At 41.3% G+C, this 20,000-nt stretch overlaps 1 protein-coding gene and 1 pseudogene across 8 annotated transcripts in view; one reads left to right on the forward strand and one right to left on the reverse strand.

Annotated features, from left to right (window-relative positions):
• LOC147012741 (uncharacterized) overlaps window positions 1–20,000 on the reverse strand; it is a 290,412-nt gene that overhangs the window by 236,198 nt on the left and 34,214 nt on the right. For 6 of the 7 annotated variants that reach the window (XM_085853884.1, XM_085853880.1, XM_085853878.1 and 3 more), the window contains exon 2: window positions 19,060–19,157. The gene's annotated coding sequence lies outside the window, so the exon portion shown is untranslated. Of the gene's footprint in view, window positions 1–16,465; window positions 16,574–19,059; window positions 19,158–20,000 lie in introns of all 7 variants that reach the window. The other variant, XM_085853879.1, reaches the window with a different exon arrangement.
• The window catches only part of LOC147012743 (uncharacterized), a 643,866-nt pseudogene that overhangs the window by 77,307 nt on the left and 546,559 nt on the right, over window positions 1–20,000 (forward strand). The gene's annotated exons all lie outside the window — the stretch shown is intronic.

A 20,000-nucleotide genomic window follows, 5' to 3' on the forward strand; every position in this document is an offset into this window, starting at 1 on the left:
GTGGTTTTTTTTCTGTCTATATGTCTATTTATCTACATTTTCAATAATGGCGACTGCTAATTTGCATATTAATGAACTAAATTTCAATGTTATCAAATTGTAATTGGGTTTATCATGACCAGTGACCCTAAAAACATGGGTTTGGACACCTCAACCAGGCTGTTTGGATGCTTACTTCTGGAGATATGAAGAAAAATTATTTTTATAATGGCGACTGCTAATTTGCATATTAATGAGCTAAATTTAAATGTTATTAAGTTTTAAGTGGGTTTATCATGACCAGTGACCATAAAAATATGGGGGTAAACACCTCAACCAGGCAATTTGGATGCTTACTTTTGGAGATACTAAGAAAAATAGTAATTTCGACAATGGCCACCGCTAATTTGAATATTAATGGATTTCTACAAAAATGCTCAAGGGTGTCAGAGTGGCATCAATCGGAATATTCATTCAGATGGTCTGGTGATCACAAAAATGCAGAAAAACATTGTGCGGACCCTAATGCACGGTCATCTTGAAAAATGGTGTTTGACATCCGGACGAGAGGGGATTTTAATTGCACTCTCAATCCCTCCCAAGATAGAGTGGGTAAAGAACCGCACAGTCCTTCTGCTAAAGTATCATAACAAATGCCAACACTGTTCAACCTGAGAGACATTTGGCATGTACAGCACCCCACAAATTAATCATTTACTTACACTAGTATCAGGGGTGGTAATATCTCGCAATCCCGACTTGACCGATTTTACTTGTCTCACCGTTGGTGGAGAAGTGCAAGTTGCTCTGGTGTAAAATTTGCACATTTTTCAGATCATAATCTGGCCTGGATTAAACTTTCCCTGGCTGAGGCATCTCAACAATGCCACTGGCACGAGGAGCATTCGCTCGCTCTCGGTTGCAGTTTCATATTGAAGATGAATATGCCCCGAGTTATCTCAAAACTTTGGAAAAGCGCAAAGGTCGACTTAGGACGATATCCAGTGTTCTGGCAGAAGATGGCTCCTTGCTCAATGATCCTGAGCGTGTTCATGAACGAATTTGAGGTTTTTATGCTCAACTCTGCTCAGGTAAGAAGGTGGATGCGGATGCTTGTGGCACTTTGTGGAACAGCCTCCCTGAAGTGACTCCAGAATACAGAGAGCGATTAGAAGCTCCATTTTCTCAAGAAGAATTAACAATTGCTCTGCATAGCCTGTCGCTGGATAAGTCCCCTGGAGTGGATGGCTTGTCTTGTGAATTTTACACCAAAGTATGGGATTTGATCGGACTTGACTACCTGAGTGTAGCTCGGGAAGGATGTGATACAGGCCAAATGCCACTGTCTTGGAGGCGAGCAACCTTGGCTTTGAATCCTAAGGAGGGTGACGAGAGACATACGGAACTATCGGCCAGTATCTCTGTTGTGTGTGGACAACAAAATAATGGCAAAAATGCTGTCAAATCGTCTGGGACTGGTGTTACCAAAATTAATCAGCCCTGACCAGTCATACGCCATCCCTGGCAGAACAATATATGACAACATATCCCTGGTCAGAGACATAATATAGTATGCAGACAAGACTCAGACTCAAGTTGGATTCCTTTCCTTGAATCAAGTGAAAGCTTTTGACCAAATGAACCATGATTACCTCTTTGAGACCCTGCTAACTTTTGGGTTGGAGAGGAGATACGTAGGCATGATCCAGATGTTGTACATGTCGGCAGAATGCCGAGTTAAAGTCAATGGTCACTTGCTCGTCCCCTTTCCATTCAAAAAAGGAATAAGACAAGGTTGTCCTTTGTCCGGCCAACTTTACTCCCTATGCATCGAACCCTTCCTTTGTTTGATGAGAAGAAGGCTAACTGGCATGGTGGTACCAAACAACAGGCTCTCCCTCATACTTTCTGCATACGCAGACGACGTCCTTGTTTTTGCCAGCAGTGCAAGGGACATGCAAGCCATTTATGATTGTCAGTGGGTTTACTCAACGGCATCGTCTGCGACAATGAATTGGAGGAAAAGTTCTGGGCTTCTGATTAGACCAATGCAGATCACAGTTTCCAAAAATTGACATGAAGTCGCAATGAGCTAAAATACTTGGGGGTGCATTTGTCCACCTCAAGTGGGTGCTCACCACTTGTCAACTGGAACACTTTAGGGGAAAAGATACAAGCAAAGTTGAGAGACTAGAGTGGGCTATTAAAAGTCCTGTCACTGAGAGGGAAAACACTCTGCATTAAACAATTTATCATTCCAAAGTTGATGTTCAAGATCTCTTGCATAAACATTCCAGAGGAGTTTCTGGTTGAGATGCAGAGGAAGTTTCTGGACTACTTTTGGAATGGCAAACACTGGGTTTCCTTGGGCATTCTTAGCTTGCCCTTGGATGAAGGTGGACAGCCTTTTCCCGACCTTCGAAGCCACTACCACACATCTGGGCTGAAGCCCATTCAACGCTACCTGTATGCGAATCCTGCACCGCAATGGTGCTGATTGGGTCGTACTTTTTCAGCAAAGTGATAAATCTTTGGTATGAAAGGCATATTTTTACCATTACTTCACACAACCTGTCAAGTTCGACATTGCCTCTCTTTTATCAAGAAATGCTGAGAGCTTGGCATGTTGCTGACATAAAAAGAACAGATCCTTCTCCAAGCAAAGACTTGTTTGAAGAACCACTCTTTCTCAACCCTCTTCTACAAGGTCCAACCCTGGCTTCATGCTCATTAAGAAGGAAGCTCTTGACTGGTAATATATCCACAGTGAGAGACCTTTTGAATGAAAGGAAGAGAGGGCTTCTCTCATCAGAGGAACTCACAGTGAAAATGGGCCAATGGACAATTAGAATCCCCTCAAGGATACTCCAAGAGGTTAAAATGTCTTTGCCTCCTGATTGCTTGGCCTACCTAGAGAATCCCAAAGAGGGTGATGGAACTTTGCAGATGTCTAGCAGCAACTTCATGGACTTTAATATCGAAATACGACATTGAGAGCTCCCTCAGCCACCACCCGCACACAACATTTGTTGGCCCCTTGGCGCAGCGAAAATGTCATTCCGTGGGCTGTCAAGGAAGAACATATACCTGCTGGTCATGCATTCGCTCCACTACATGGCTCTTGCAACCTGACGGAATACTCCCTGGCATAAGATTCTTCCACTTACTTTTCAAAGTCATCCATGTTGGGGTTCACTCTATCTTTACCCAACACCAAGAACAATGGCAGACTTAGGTTGGAGATTGCTGCATGGTGCCTTAAGTTCTGGAGCCATGATGCGGCATTTCAAACATTCCATAGGAATGCTGCTTTTGTGGTGAAAGAAAAACGGTATTTCACATGTACCGACAATGTCGCCATCTTCAGCCAATTTTCTTACTGATGAAAAACTTACTTTTGTGCTTCTGGCTTCATTTCTCATCAACACTCTTCATCATTGGACACCCGGCGAAGAAGCAGAGTAAGTCACGAGATCTCCTTGCCAACTTTATTTTAACTTGTGCAAAGATGGCAATATATAAAACTAGGAAGGCAAGCATTGAAAGGAATGTGGTGAAACATAGTGCTGTGAGCCTGAAAGGCTTCATACGCTCACGCATCATCTCAGAATATAAGGTGGCAGAATATGGTAACACTTCAAAATTTTAAGGAAACTTGGACCATGAACGAAGGAAGCACTTTGTAGTGTCACTCCACAAGGCACTTTGCTCTTATTCATATAAATGTGTTATTTTGGTAATTTGTTCTTTCTTCCCCTCCCTCCCTCAATTGATGCTGCTTTCTCTTAAAATGCTCCACCGTACCTACTGCAGTCCTGACCGTGTACTAGCAGGGATGAGGAGAGCGAGCGACATTAAATAGAATTGTGGAAATTCTAACAAAAGCACTACTACTACTACTACCACCACTACCACTACTACCACTACACAACCTTATTTAGACATTATCCATTAATAGTAAAGTCAACTGTATTAAAATAAATTTCTTTTCAACTAGTTATTATCTCTGCCACCAAAGGTGGAAGGAGATTATGTTTTCAGTCCTGTCTGCCTGTTTGTTTGTTTGTCTGTTTGTTTGTTTGTCTGTGTGCACAATATCTCATAAATTTGTGGACGGATTCAGATGAAATTTGGTGGAGAGGTTGGGTGTGTGACACGGACGAACTGGTTAGATTTTTGTGAATATCTGGATCCGGCTACTAGAATTTTAAGTGATTCTCCACCATTGAGAAATAGTGCCAAAAATGATATTATAGCACGATATTTCAAAAACTTGTGGGTGGATTCGGACTAAAATTGGTGGACACGTTGGGTGTGTGACAAGGACAAATTGATTCAATTTTGGTGAAGATCTGAACCTAGATCCAGATACGAGAGTTTTCAAAAAATTTTTTATAGTGATTCTTAACCATTGATATATGGGGGCAAAAACGATATATATTGTGACGTCCACGGGACTTGAACAGTCCCGCCAACGTAGAATGAGCCGAAACGATGGAGGCGGTTTATTTTTTATAACCCAAAGATGGTGGTTTTAATCGCTCGACAGCAAACGGGCCGAGGAAGGTGGCATGAGTCACTTTTCACTGAGTTAATAATGTTTATTTCTCCAACCAGAAATAATAATAAGACTCGGCAAGAGGAGGGATCCAGGGCGATTCGACGGGATGGTGGTGTGGGTTCGGGCGTGGGGAAAACACAAACAATTCCAATGGATATACAAATCTCAAACCCTCTAAGGAGCCAGGTACACACACACACACACACACACACACACACACACACACACACACACACACACACACACACACACACACACACACACACACACACACACACACACACACACACACTGTAGCTGGTGGTCAGGCTTGCCCGTGGTGTCGACGCAACAGTCACTGGATTGGCGCCGGACGAGCTGGCGTTGCGCTCGTCAGGAGCAGGAGACACGATGGTGCCGAGGTTCCGTCAGCCGTTCGGTCCCGTACTCCGAGGCAGCAGAACTCCAGAGCCAACCGAGGTGAGGCACGAGGCACAGCAAGGTCACGAGATACGATGAATCAAGGAACGAACCATGGCAACGAGAGAGCACGCTCCGAGACAAACAGCCTCGACCAGACGCTTTCTTTTTATGACTCTTCCTCCTCTTCCTTTCCCGAACAGAATCTTTTTATACTCGAGTCCTCGTCACTTCTAATCGAGCCCTTTTATTGGCCCTCTGCCGTCACCTTCCGCCAATCGTGATCACGGGGCGGAGCCATCCGTAGCACTGTCCTGTTACGTCACGGCAAGCCCACAGGGAATACTAAAAGGGTTTACGCATACACACTTACCCTAACCCGTCTCCCTATCTAATTACGTGACAATTATCATTTCCCCCTTAAAGAAATGGACATTTACTAGACAACTTATCACCACTGAATTGCTACTTATTACATCGAGATCCTGGTACAACTCGAACAGCATGGCATACCTAATTAAACATCCTAATTACCCTTTGAATGCATACCCCCCCTCAGATGTAACACTGCCCCCTCCTCTGGTACCGCAGCTCCTGCAAGGTATATCACAGGCGCTACCGTACCAGCCTTAACACTCACTGACTCGCACCTATTCAACCGAACGAAATAAAGTAGGAGGGGCAATGGGCAGTGAGCCGCAGCTAACTTACCTATCCTGCTGAATGTACTACCCCCTTATGGCCTTATCCTCGCCGAAACAATCATTCTTTTTTTTTTTTTAATCACATGAGAGCACTGAGCGAAGTTGCACTCCATCCTCTGGATCATCGCTCCTGTCCAACACTCTTCCAGTTATCTGGGGAGGGGAAACAAAAGGTTCCACAAAAACACAACACTTATACTTTACATTCCTACTCTAAGCCTTAACGACACTATTCACGGGATATTTACACGCGATCGCGACCCCAGTGGATGCTAATAGACCCAGCGATACCTGGGGAGCCAATTTTCAAATTTACTTCAGCCCAAAATTATGCGGACATCATGCCCTTGCTGCACATGTCAAGTTGGCGGGATCGAGTGGGACTCGCACATCTTCACAACACTCACACCATGGTCATCATCACATTTCTAGGTCATGGTCCCCATTTTAATGATGCAGGCTGAATCCCGTCATGGCCGTGGGGTGGGTTACCACAAGATGATGGGGGCATCTCAGGTGCAACCATGCCCACAGGTAAGCTTTAGTCCAACCCTGACATTTCTCCACCCTGCTCCCTTTGATTCCCACCCCCCTGGTAGCCATCAGCTCTAACACCATACGACACAGTGGAAGGGGTCTCACTGGCTCCTCTGGCCTTCCTGGGTCGCCAAGGTCCGACCCGCCTTGGTCGCCCAACCAGACCCTCTCCCAGTTGCCTCCAGACACTGTCACCATCAGCCACCAGGGGTGAATCTCCTTGAAGGGGGTCGCAATTCCCGTTCACCGTGAGCCTCAGCAATCCCTGCGGACAAGCACATCATCCCCACCCACAAAACCCACATGACTCCCCTCACCCAATCGGCCTTACATGTGACACCTGCATTTTTAACACTTCACTGACCATGACCTTCCCTGTTACCACACCATGTCCAATAAAAAATATCAATGTGTGCACCATACATTTCACTTCTTAACTTGAAACAACTCACACAGCAACTTCTCCTCACCCGATCCACGCACCAGCCATTGGACAGCCACTCGTGCCCGCATTGTTACCAATTACCCACTGTCCCTATTGTCACTCTAAAACCCAGCAGAACTTGCAAACCCTTGCCAATTTTCCCACAATTCACTATTTTCACCAAAGGAGGGCACTTCGCCACAATCTCACCAGCTGAGCATGGCCCTCTATGCTCAGCCCAATCTTGTCTCCCCGACGCCCGACAGCGATTTCCGGACTCGACCTATGTAAGGGCACCTCGGATAGACCTGGCGGTTCAGCAGGAGGATTCATCCTCTCCGGGCTTGAAAGTCTATTGGAGGGTCTCTCCATCGCCGGGTTCCGGCAATATCGTTGCATGTGTCCTCTTCGCCCGCACCGGAAACATCTTTCCATAAAAGGCCCCCGTCGCGAGTTTGTAGCTGCTCCTCAACCAACCCGGACACTCTTCTTACAAAACACGGCTCCCTCTTGGCTCATAATTTTATCTTGTTCATACAAACGAGCCTCCAATCCTTTTACCTCCTCCGCCAAATTCATCCCTTGCATCCTCAGCTCTCCCCACTCTTCGACTTGCAGCTGCATACGAGCATCCACACAGGCACGATGACGTTCCAGGCCTTCATCCACTTTATCAACCCGAATGTTCGTTGCATCAATTTATCTACCAATTTTTTCTGTTTATTTTCCTCCTCCAATGCAATTTCTACCTTTGTTTCCTCCAATCTATCCTCGAATTTACTTTGTATTTCCCCCAATTGAATATCCACACACTCCTGCGTCTCAGTTTTCATTTTCTCCATCTTTTCCCCCAATTCATCCCTCATTAAATCAATCCGTGCACCCAACTGTTCCCCCATTACCCCCAATTGATCTGTCATTTCTGCCCTCTGTGTCACTAATTGATTTGCCATTTGTGCTGTCATGTCCCCTATTAAACTTTCCAACATTGTCTGGATCGACATCGCGCCGGTTTCTGGCGCTGCCGGTTCCATTATGGGCGATGAAGCACGGTCCCCGCTCGGAATGGGGGAGGTTCCAATCCTACCCACGTCTCGCCCTTCTTCCCCCGACTCGCTGCCCGACACGTGGCCTTCCTCCTCCAACATCTGTACATCCGCCATGGTGCAGAAGTCCCGTTTGCCGCAAATTAAATTTGATTTGAAAAATCCCGCCAAAATTTTCCCGCGCTCGCGCGCTTTTCTGTAGTAATTTTATATTCCAATTCGTGGAGAGCTTTTTAATCCTGGTATATTCTCCCGATACCAAATATAATTTAGAGGGGTTCGAACATCCCACTCATGACACCAATGTGACGTCCACGGGACTTGAACAGTCCCGCCAACGTAGAATGAGCCGAAACGATGGAGGCAGTTTATTTTTTATAACCCAAAGATGGCGGTTTTAATCGCTCGACAGCAAACGGGCCGAGGAAGGTGGCACGAGTCGCTTTTCACCGAGTTAATAATGTTTATTTCTCCAACCAGAAATAATAATAAGACTCGGCAAGAGGAGGGATCCGGGGCGATTCGACGGGATGGTGGTGTGGGTTCGGGCGTGGGGAAAACACAAACAATTCCAATGGATATACAAATCTCAAACCCTCTAAGGCGCCAGGTACACACACACACACACACACACACACACACACACACACACACACACACACACACACACACACACACACACACACACACACACACACACACACACACACACAACGTAGCTAGTGGTCAGGCTTGCCCGTGGTGTCGACTCAACAGTCACTGGATTGGCGCCGGACGAGCTGGCGTTGCGCTCATCAGGGGCAGGAGACACGGTGGTGCCGAGGTTCCGTCAGCCGTTCGGTCCCGTACTCCGAGCCAGCAGAACTCCAGAACCAACCGAGGAGAGGCATGAGGCACAGCAAGGTCACGAGATACGATGAATCGAGGAACGAACCAGCGCAACGAGAGAGCACGCTCCGAGACAAACAGCCTCGACCAGACGCTTTCTTTTTATGACGCTTCCTCTTCTTCCTTTCCCGAACAGAACCTTTTTATACTCGAGTCCTCGTCACTTCCAATCGAGCCCTTTTATTGGCCCTCTGCCGTCGCCTTCCGCCAATCGTGATCACGGGGCGGAGCCATCCTTAGCACTGTCCTGTTACGTCACGGCAAGCCCACAGGGAATACTAAAAGGGTTTACGCAAATACACTTACCCTAACCCGTCTCCCTATCTAATTACGTGACAATTATCATTTCCCCCTTAAAGAAATGGACATTTACTAGACAACTTATCACCACTGAATTGCTACTTATTACATCGAGATCCTGGTACAACTCGAACAGCATGGCATACCTAATTACCCTTTGAATGCATACCCCCCCTCAGACGTAACAATATACATACATTGTTATATATATATATATATATATATATATATATATATATATATATATATAGATATATATATATAGATATATATATATATATATATATATATATATATATATATATATATAGATATATAGATATATATATATATATATATATATATAGATATATATATATATATATATATATATATATATATATATATATATATATATATATATATATATATATATATATATATATATATATATATATATATATATATATATATATATATATATATATATATATATATATATATATATATATATATATATATATATATATATATATATATATATATATATATATATATATATATATATATATATATATATATATATATATATATATATATATATAGATATATATATATATAGATATATATATATATATATATATATATATATATATATATATATATATATATATATATATATATATATATATATATATATATATATATATATATATATATATATATATATATATATATATATATATATATATATATATATATATATATATATATATATATATATATATATATATATATATATATATATATATATATATATATATATATATATATATATATATATATATATATATATATATATATATATATATATATATATATATATATATATATATATATATATATATATATATATATATATATATATATATATATATATATATATATATATATATATATATATATATATATATATATATATATATATATATATATATATATATATATATATATATATATATATATATATATATATATATATATATATATATATATATATATATATATATATATATATATATATATATATATATATATATATATATATATATATATATCTATATATATATATATATATATATATATATATATATATATCTATATATATATATATATATATATATATATATATATATATATATATATATATATATATATATATATATATATATATATATATATATATATATATATATATATATATATATATATATATATATATATATATATATATATATATATATATATATCTATATATATATATATATATATATATATATATATATATATATATATATATATATATATATATATATATATATATATATATATATATATATATATATATATATATATATATATATATATATATATATATATATATATATATATATATATATATATATATATCATGATATTTCAAAAAATTATTGGCCCCGACATGTTATACTGGATAAGGCATTGCATGGTGGAGGTATGTGCTGTACCATGTGCCCTTCTAGTTCATATCAGTTTGTCTCTCTCCCTTCCCCCCTCTCTCGACCTGCTCCCCCCCACCCCCACTCCCTCCACAATCTCCCCTTCTCCCTCTATGCCTCTCTGTTTATTTTTATTTTTCTCTCTCTCGCAGTTTGACCGTGCTGCATCTTAATTTAATTGCACATTCTAACTCTCGAAATGGTGCAAATACACCATAAGTCATGGCACATTATTTCCAGTTGTGAGAATAGCCCACATGCACTTGATTTCCTTCACCGTGTATATCATTAAGAAACAGTATAAACAAGAAGGGCACTCAGTAGGGTGCATACTGCCACCAGGCTGAGCACTTTGCATTTTCTATCCCACTGGTCGGCTGGATCTGGATCCTGACTTTAACCACAATTTAATCTGCTTGTTTTTGTCACCTACCCAACTCACCCACCAAGTTGTGTCACAATCTGTCCACAGCGTTTTGAGATATATATCGTGATGTATATCGTTTTTGGCCCCATCACTAAGTGGTGAATAATCACTTTAAAAATAATCGGATCCGGATCTTCACCAAAATCTAATCAGTTCGTCCTTGTCACACACTCAACCTGTCCACCACATTTTGTTCAAATCCGTCTCCAACTTTTTGAGATATCCTGCTCACAGGAAGACAGACAGAGGTGAAAACAACCTCCATGCACCTTCAGTGACAGAGGTAATAATCGGGAAATGGTGTCGATCAGTTTCAGAGCATCATGATCCCGAGGAAGGAGAGAATAGAGTTCCAGCAAGATTTTCAAACTAAATGGCAAAAAGGTCATGATTTTGCTGGCAATATGTTATTTTACAGCAATAACTATGCAACAGTGAATATTTGCTTTTGCATGTGGTGATGTTTAATAACACTATCTTTCTACTGAGATTTTTATTTGTACATGCGGCACTTTGTCTGCATGCTACTCTTGTCTCCATATGCTCTAACATGGACTCTCACTTTTCACATGGATATTAATTTCAAAAATAGTCCTTTCAAGGACTATATTTCTTTTAAAATAAAAAGCACATATTTAACACGGTGTTATACTAAAGCTTTGGTTTGTTCAATATATGTTCACCACCTGGACATAACCACCATCAATTAACAGTTCGGTTTGTTCAATATAATTTCCCTATTCAATCACAGGTTTCAGCAAGAAATTCATAAATTCCCAATGCGTTTTCTGATTTCCTGGTTTCTCTTTTGACATTTTGAGATAATGTCATTAGTTTGTGATTTTGTCATTCATGTGGACAATGTACCTGACGACTTCATACTTTAACAATATGAGTTCCCTTACAAGGAACTTCAACGCAGGAGGAAGCCATGACATCAAAGCTTGCCCCTATGATTGCCAACCTATGGTTGTTTGTCTGTGCTCGAGGCTTTATAAATGCAGAGCATAAAATAAGGAAGCAACACATACCATTTTAATGGTCTTTGAGATGACTCAGCTGGGGTTTGAACCACCACGCCAACCTCCCAGACTCAGAGCAGATGCTCCAACCATTACACAACTGTAAAACTTTTCTCATTCGACGTTTTTATAACTTCAATCAACATGTATCATAGCCAACCGATCTTCAAGGACAGACTTCAATTTCCTTCTATAAAGAAGTCTAGGTACAATATTAACATTGGAATTATTTATTTTACTAATCGTCATGTAAGATACATTATACGTCAGCATCGTGTCATCACGTCAGTGTGCTTCTTTGGTTGAATTTAATATTCCTGGCTGCAGACCTCCTGACTGGTGATCAGCAGGGCAGAGACAATGTGCTCACGTGGCAGGCGACACTTGTTGCTGGCATGTCGTGCAGCAAGCGCTGTGATGGGGCTCGATTTGTGCCCTGCTGCCTCATCAAGTTAGGGGGTTTGATTCAGTTTATTAATGCACCTTATGTGGTCACGAATAAACGATCAGCAATATGTTGGCCTGATGAGCCCACAACAAGGGTGAAATCGAAATTGACATCTCTGCTTTCATGTATTTGTGACCATAGGCTTAAGTCGCAGTCTGCAAAGGCTTGAGTTCCATTTGGATGCCTCCGAGTTTGGAGGTGATGTGTTGGTATAATTTATGTACATGATGTCAGCATCGTGTCGTGGGGTCATTGTGCTTCTTTGGTTGAATTTAATATTCCTGGCTGCAAACCTCCTGACTGATGATCAGCAGGGCAGAGACGATGTGTTTGTGTGGCAGTACAATCCGTCTACAGCGTTTTGAGACGTCGTGATATATCGTTTGAGGAAGGATATATTTGACCGTTTATGGAGGAAGACATACCAATAATCTAAGATGTGCTGACGATACTACTCTTTTGGCAGAAAGTAAAAAGGACTTGATGAAACTGCTGCAGACAGTGAAGAAGGGAAGTGAAAAATCTGGTCTTAATTAAAAACTAGCAAATACCACCCATCACTTCGCTGACGGGAATTGAAAGAGGGGGAGAGAGAGGGGGAGAGAGAGAGAGAGAGAGAGAGAGAGAGAGAGAGAGAGAGAGAGAGAGAGAGAGAGAGAGAGAGAGAGAGAGAGGAGAGAAGAGGAGAGTGAGGAGGGGGAGGGGGAAAGAGCGAGAGAGGAGGGAGGAAGAGTGAGGAGGGGTGGGGAAAGGGAATGCAGCATCAGGTGAGAGGAAGGGAAGGCAGATGTGTTGTGGAGCATTAATTATGATTCATATTGTCTCATCAAAATTATTCTGCATCTAATAACAGTGAAGATGGAAACAAAGTAATGGTGATACTATAAATATCACCTGCAGACAAACACCACCCAGACACGTCTGGACCCAAGCTGTCCGGAGACAAACACCACCCAGACACGTCCAGAGACAAACTCCTGTCCAGACACATCCAGAGATACATAACATCCAGACATGTCTGGAGACAAGCACCACTCGGGCCTAACCACCATCCAGACACATATGGAGATAACCACCACCCAGACATAACCACCATGGGAGAGGGGTGTGGGAGGAGGGTGCTGCACTGTATTAGGAGGGAGTAGAGTGAGGATTGGACAGAAAAAGAGAGAGGAGTGGGGGTAGGGGAATTAGCAGAGAGAATACCTCATCTATATATTAATACAGAAGGACCAATTTTGTGCTCCTCCTCGCAGTCGCGTCACGTTTTTCTCGGTACTGTGACCTGAGAAGTTTTGACACGGTGTTTGTACGTCAAAGTAGACACGTGCACAAATCAGGGGACTTCTTCACAAGGAGTAGTGTACACCAAAAATGTCGTGTACAAGGACGTTTTGTAGGCCTCATTAGGTAAGGCCATGGAGTACATACATCGACTGGGATCCGGCTCTTACAACAGCAGCCACTGGTTGTCATATTGGCTCATGGAACGGAATCCGTCTGTGACGGAGTTTCGGCTCGTGCTTTATGAACAACACACACACACATATGCACAAAGTGCACAATTTTTTTTTTATTAGTGCTTGGCCAATATCGGCAATTTTTTGGTAATCGGCTGATTGGAGTCAGTGTGATTATCAAGTACAGCATGTACTGTACACAACCCAACATCCTTGAGTAGCTCTCTCTCATCCTTGTTTTGGGGGATTTCAATGAACAATTTTTTTAAAAACAACATGGCATTTATAGACATTTCAGAGATATTCTGCCAATCATCATGTGACGGGTGGGAAAAATTTGGTTCTGTAATTTTGAAAACACGTTAAGACAGCAAATGGCTCAAATATCGGGTGTTAAATGTATTTTGCTTTGAAACTCACAAAGAGAACCATATAACCTATGTAAATCACACCGAATCATATAAAATAACCAATTTAGAATTGCGTACCTCTACCTTGTCACAAATGTACATCCCAATCGGGACATGAACTGGACCGATATCGACTATAGGGTGCTTGGCAAGTGGCTTAAGCACTAAAGCAAGTACTCCAATTAAATAGTTAATAAAGAACGGCTCGCTTGGCACGCAAATAGGAATCACCGAACCATGATATTAAAAAACAACTCCCGGAGACGCCCAAAATGTCCAATATGCCCGAATTAGGCAAATTAACACTTTTCTAGGCGTCACAACTGCTGCTAAGTTCAATTCTGGAGCTTAAATTTTGTAATGTGGCTTAGTTTGAGATTTTTGAGGTTATGATATGAGTGGAAAGCAAATATTCCTAGTGTTGGCTTAATGGTTAGGGTGGTGGGCTTAGGATCCGAGGATCCTGAGTTCAAATCCCCCTTGGCTGTTGAATTAATACCAAGTGGGGTTGACTCTGCCTGTCATCCTTCCGCGGTCGGCAAAATGAGTGCCAGCTTGCTGGTATCCTGTGTCAGAGTGGCGACCTGTCCAGGATTATGCCCAATAGCCAAGGAGACTGCCTCGGCAGCATCAATGCTCTGCACAGAGTATGGTCCCAATGGATGGATGGATGGAAATGAAATAAAGCCACGAACACTGGCGTCTCCAGGCACTTATAAGCATTGCAATGTATCCAGCGATTCAATAGGTATGATGAACAGGCATTCGATAATATGAGTGAGGAAAGTGAAAAAAAAAACTTTATCATTAAGAAATCATTGCGGACAGTCCAATAAAAGCATGGTTGAGCAGGCCAAAAAACATGGCCAACACCCCAGTGAGGTAACCCAGGTTGCGCCTTAAGACCCAGTCGAGAGCAAGGTGGCCGAGGATTTGCCTGATAAAGAATACACTTAAATAAGGCCATTGTTTATCTTCAAAACGGGTGTTTTAATTAACCTAAACACCCAATTTTCAGTCCTGCACTCCCTTTGAGTTCCCTTAGTATGCATACAAAGTTTCAGGATACCAGGTTTCATGGTTTTGGAGTTATGGGAAAGCGCGCGCGCGCACACGCACGCACGCACGCACGCACGCACACACACACACACACACACACACACACACACACACACACACACAAACACACACACACAATTATAAGAAAAAAGACTAAAATCTTGTCAACTGATAAGATATATGTGTTCAGATTGGAAGACGATCAAGTGGAAACAGTGGAAAGTTTCACGTTCCTGGGTTCTAATATGTAAGTGAGCGTAGAATGTGGAAGACAAAATTCATAAACAATTAGCATTGGGGAGAACAGTAATGCCAGGATTGATAAATATCTGGAAAGACAAAGATGTAACAATCCCAACAAAGAGGAGACTGATGGTTGCTCTGGTAATTTGAAATGCAATGTATGGATTTGAGTCATGGACAGTGAAAAAAAGAGTGTTGACGAATATACAAAACAAAACACAGGACTGTCAGACAAGACAAATAGAGCCACTGAGCTTGGGGAAGTGCTGTCACTTAGCAACAGCACTCTGGGTACCAGTGATGTCACAACAATGGCATCCACTTTCTCAACACACTCGGCAGGGCATTTTCTTAGGAGAAATTTCCTCCTCCCCATCGATTCCACCATATGGGGATTGTGCATGCTATTATCCTTTTAAATGCTGAATGTCAAGCAAGCCAGCAGCAACACATACCATTTTTAAATGCTTTGGAATGACTCGGCTGGGGTTTGAACCCCCAATCTCCCAGAATCAGTGGATGCTTTAACCATTACACCACCGAGTCTGGTAACTAAGTGTTGGAGACGAATTTTTAAAAATTCCATGGACTCCAAGAAGAGCACACAAATCAGTGCTTGAATAATTTAGACCACCATGTACATTAGAAGCACTGATGCTAAAACAGAAACTGTCATATTCATTTGGACATATTATGCATGCAGAAAATGAAAGTCTGGAGATGTAAACCATGCTAAGTGTGGTTGAGGGAAGAAGAGGAAGAGGCAAACCTGATGGATGGGGGTAAATGCTGCAACCAAGCTGTTTCTACCAGAGCTTTGGAAAACAGTGCAGGATAGAGGTGTTTGGAAAAAAAATCTGATCATGAATATCACCAGAAGTCAGCCACCACTTGACGGAACTAGATAACTCATCTGTTTTCAACTTTTGCATTACTTAGTAACAGAGGATAAAACAAGAACTGTCAACAGAAGATGTTGCACCTTAGTGTGCAGCTCACTTTCAAAGTTTGGACAAGTCATTCAAATTTTTCGTGACTTACCATTGAGCTGATTTGCACCAAGCTGGGGTGCTGAGTCTGCAGATTATTATTATTGGCTGTTGTGTCTTTCTTGTCGGAGCTGCCAAGAGTCCCCATATCATCAGCTCTCTGTGCAACATTGCCATGTATTTTTAGCAGTAATTTGAGTCTGTGCTTGTTCGCTCATTGGAATGTCCGGTTTCCTGCAGCCAAGCTTCCGCTCTACAAATTGTGCATAGTCCACTCTCGTCCCATGTTCCTCTTTAACATAAGACAAGAATTACATTGTAGAGAGAGATATATAACAAAGCAAATTCATACATGCTTCAAAAGGACAGTTATACATAATCGCATGTATGTACGTCAGCATATTCTGTATATCCTGGCCCATGTGCTAAGTAGGAAGTAAATGTTAAACTGATGCACAAGTCACATATAATTTTAACGTAACACGCTGCTTAAGGAGTTGTGGGCAAATATGGAAAAAATTTCATTTGCAACATTGCTCACCCTCCCCTCCCATCTTCCTTTCCCTTCCCAAAACACTACGTACATTCTCATTCCATGTCACTTCCTCCCTTATTCCTCTACTTTCATCACCATTTTTTCCTTTCTATCCCTGTTTCCCCAAACAGTTTGCCCCTCTCTCGCTCTCCCCCCTCCATCTCTTTCCTGCATCTTCTCCATCACCTCCTCCCTTCTTTTCTCAGCACCCCTCCCCTTTTCTTCCTTTTATCAATTTGAATTTCATAAATTCAGCTCTCCCTCCCTCCATTTTCTCCTTTGGTGGAAAATTAATAAAAAATAAAAAAACCCTCCCCACCACCTCAGAGTCAGTGTTTGTCACAAATGTACATCCCGTCAGACATTGTCCGAAAGAGCAATGTAAAATTACAAAAGCTTCAACATTGCACTTAAAAACCAAATTCCCCAAGGCTACATAAAAAGAAGAGAGAAAGTAGGGGGGAGAATAGAAGATAAGATCATCACCGGCCACGAACTCAGAACATCACAAAAGGTGAAAAGTGCAATGGTCAGAATGATTTGCAACAACATCAGTCAGACCAATTTTGAAATCAATGCCTTTTGTCATGAGGAAATTTTGAGGCATTGCTGCATAAAAGATGATTTGGCTTGGTAATAAAAGATGATATACTGTACTGTATACATTGGCACTTAATGCCCCACTGACTGTGACCGGTGAGGCCACATTGTATTTGGCGCAAACAAGTGCGATCTGCCATATGTGTCACATTGTGTCATATGGACCAAGTGCTATATGGCATTGATAATTATTGAAAACACACACACACACACACACACACACACACACACAGACAGACAGACAGACAGACACACACAGACAGACAGACAGACAGACAGACAGACAGACAGACACACACACACACACACACACACACACACAAACACCAATCCTGAATGATTCTCTGCTGCAATTTTTTCAAAAATTTCAAAATAAAATAGTGTATTCCATGACAAACTCGTCCCCAATCATACAATCGTTTGACTTTCCTCATGCCTACATATTATTGCATACATGTGTTGAATATGAAAGAAATAGGTCCAGTCATTTTTGAGTGGAGGTTCCGGACGGATGGATGCAAAGATGGACGGACAGACTGACTGACTGACTGATAGGACCCAAAAGGTAAGTCTCCAGCTGGGCTGATTCTTCACCATTGAGAAATAGGGACGAAAACGATATCTCTAAACGTTGTGGACGGATTCAGACAAAATTTGGTGGGCAGGTTTGGTGTGTGAAAAGGAAGAATCGATTCAATTCCGGTGAAGATCCGAATCTGGATCTGGATATGACAATTTTTTAATTTTTGAAGTCATTCGTCATCATTGAGAGGAGGAGGAGATTGGGACCATACTCTGTGCAGAGCGTTGGTGCTGCCTAAGCAGTCTCCTTGGTGTGTTGAGAGATGGGGCCAAAAACGTTAAAAATGCACGATATCTCAAAAAGGTTTTGGACTAGTTATTGCAAAACCAGGTGGATGAGTTTTTTAGGTGACATGAATAAGCCGATTCGATTTTGGTCGAGGTCTGGATCGAGATCTGGCCCATCAGTGGGAGACAAAACATATACTGTTCGGTGTGGCGGATGTATGCGCTCTTCCGAGTGCCGTTGTAGTTCCTTCCCGTTTCCTCGTTCTTATAGAATTTGAAAACAATAAAAAGTAATGAGAGCAACAAGGAACAAAAAGTGGGCCTGGGGCCAACAGGGTTGCTAGATAATATGGAAACAAGACCAAAGAGGACAATGGCTTGTATATCGGTCGAGTGAGTCACAAAAATATCATCCAACTGCACACTAATCAAGTCATCCAAGGCTACCATAATAACTTTAAAGATGACATTAATGAGAATAAGAATTAGTCAATGCAATAGTACAGCAGTATACTGGCTTCCACTCAAAACCAGTTGCTAAGAAAGCCATCTACAAATTGAAAAGCAACTCCTGCCATCATCGTAAGAAAGATCTATAATAATAGACAACAACAACAACATGATGAAAGAATGCAAGGATGAAGAAACATTTTTCTCTGTAAACCGATGGCTTGGTTCATTCACTGTGATGCAAAACCCACCTCCAGCAGCCTTTGTTTATTTTCAAGTCTGTCTCTCTGCCACACGCTGTTATCCATTTTCCTCGCAGTTGCCAGAAAACATCACAAACGAGCCGAGACTGCATACAAAAAAAAAAAAACCTTCTCGATGACAACAAATGATATTTGGTATGCACCAATATCTCACAATTGAATATAATGCAACACAAGCATTAGGCCGAGAATGTTACATCCTCAATGAAATTATATCTCAATTGCAGCCACAGAACATGGGAACTTTGGTTTGCCGGGGAATCCACAGGACACGCAATCCAGAAGCCAACCATGCCACTTGTGTAATATTTTGGTAACACTGATCATTATATATACCAACAAATATAATATATTACTGGTCATTGTGGAAGGTATTGTCATTGCCAACCAATAATGACCCACTTGTACAATAATGCTAACATGACAGCAACCAAGTTCAATTTACTTGACTCCAGGTTTGCCAAGCACTTGTGATAAAAGATGGAGATGATCAACACATCGATGGAGGTTCAAGTTTTACAATGCAGATGGATGCTTGAAAAAAAAAAGAAGTTACAGCTTCAACTGGAGAAATTTCCGTTCTTTGTGAATTTAGCCGAACCAGTGTGCATGCTGCAGCATAGATTTTTCTTGCACAGCCTGGCAGCTTTGTGAAAGGACATGACATGCAGATATTTAAATTTGTTATAAGCTGCAAATTCCCTCAACGGTTTGCCCTAGAATGAGAGCCTGCTCTCTGCCTCCATAATATACTGCTTTTAAAATGAAAGTTCAAGATGGATGACTTGCGAAGCTGGATCGGTAACTTGGTTTTGACATAGATTCACATGAGCACATCAAGTAATAGACCGTGGGCCAAGCTCAAAAAATTTGCAATTTTGTGATCCCCATATTGGAAAAGTAACGAATGAGTGGAGGTGAGCAGTAAT

This window comes from Eptatretus burgeri, chromosome 14 (assembly GCF_056783735.1).
Source record: "Eptatretus burgeri isolate ZD-2024b chromosome 14, Ebu_testis_v1, whole genome shotgun sequence".
Classification (NCBI taxonomy): domain Eukaryota; kingdom Metazoa; phylum Chordata; class Myxini; order Myxiniformes; family Myxinidae; genus Eptatretus; species Eptatretus burgeri.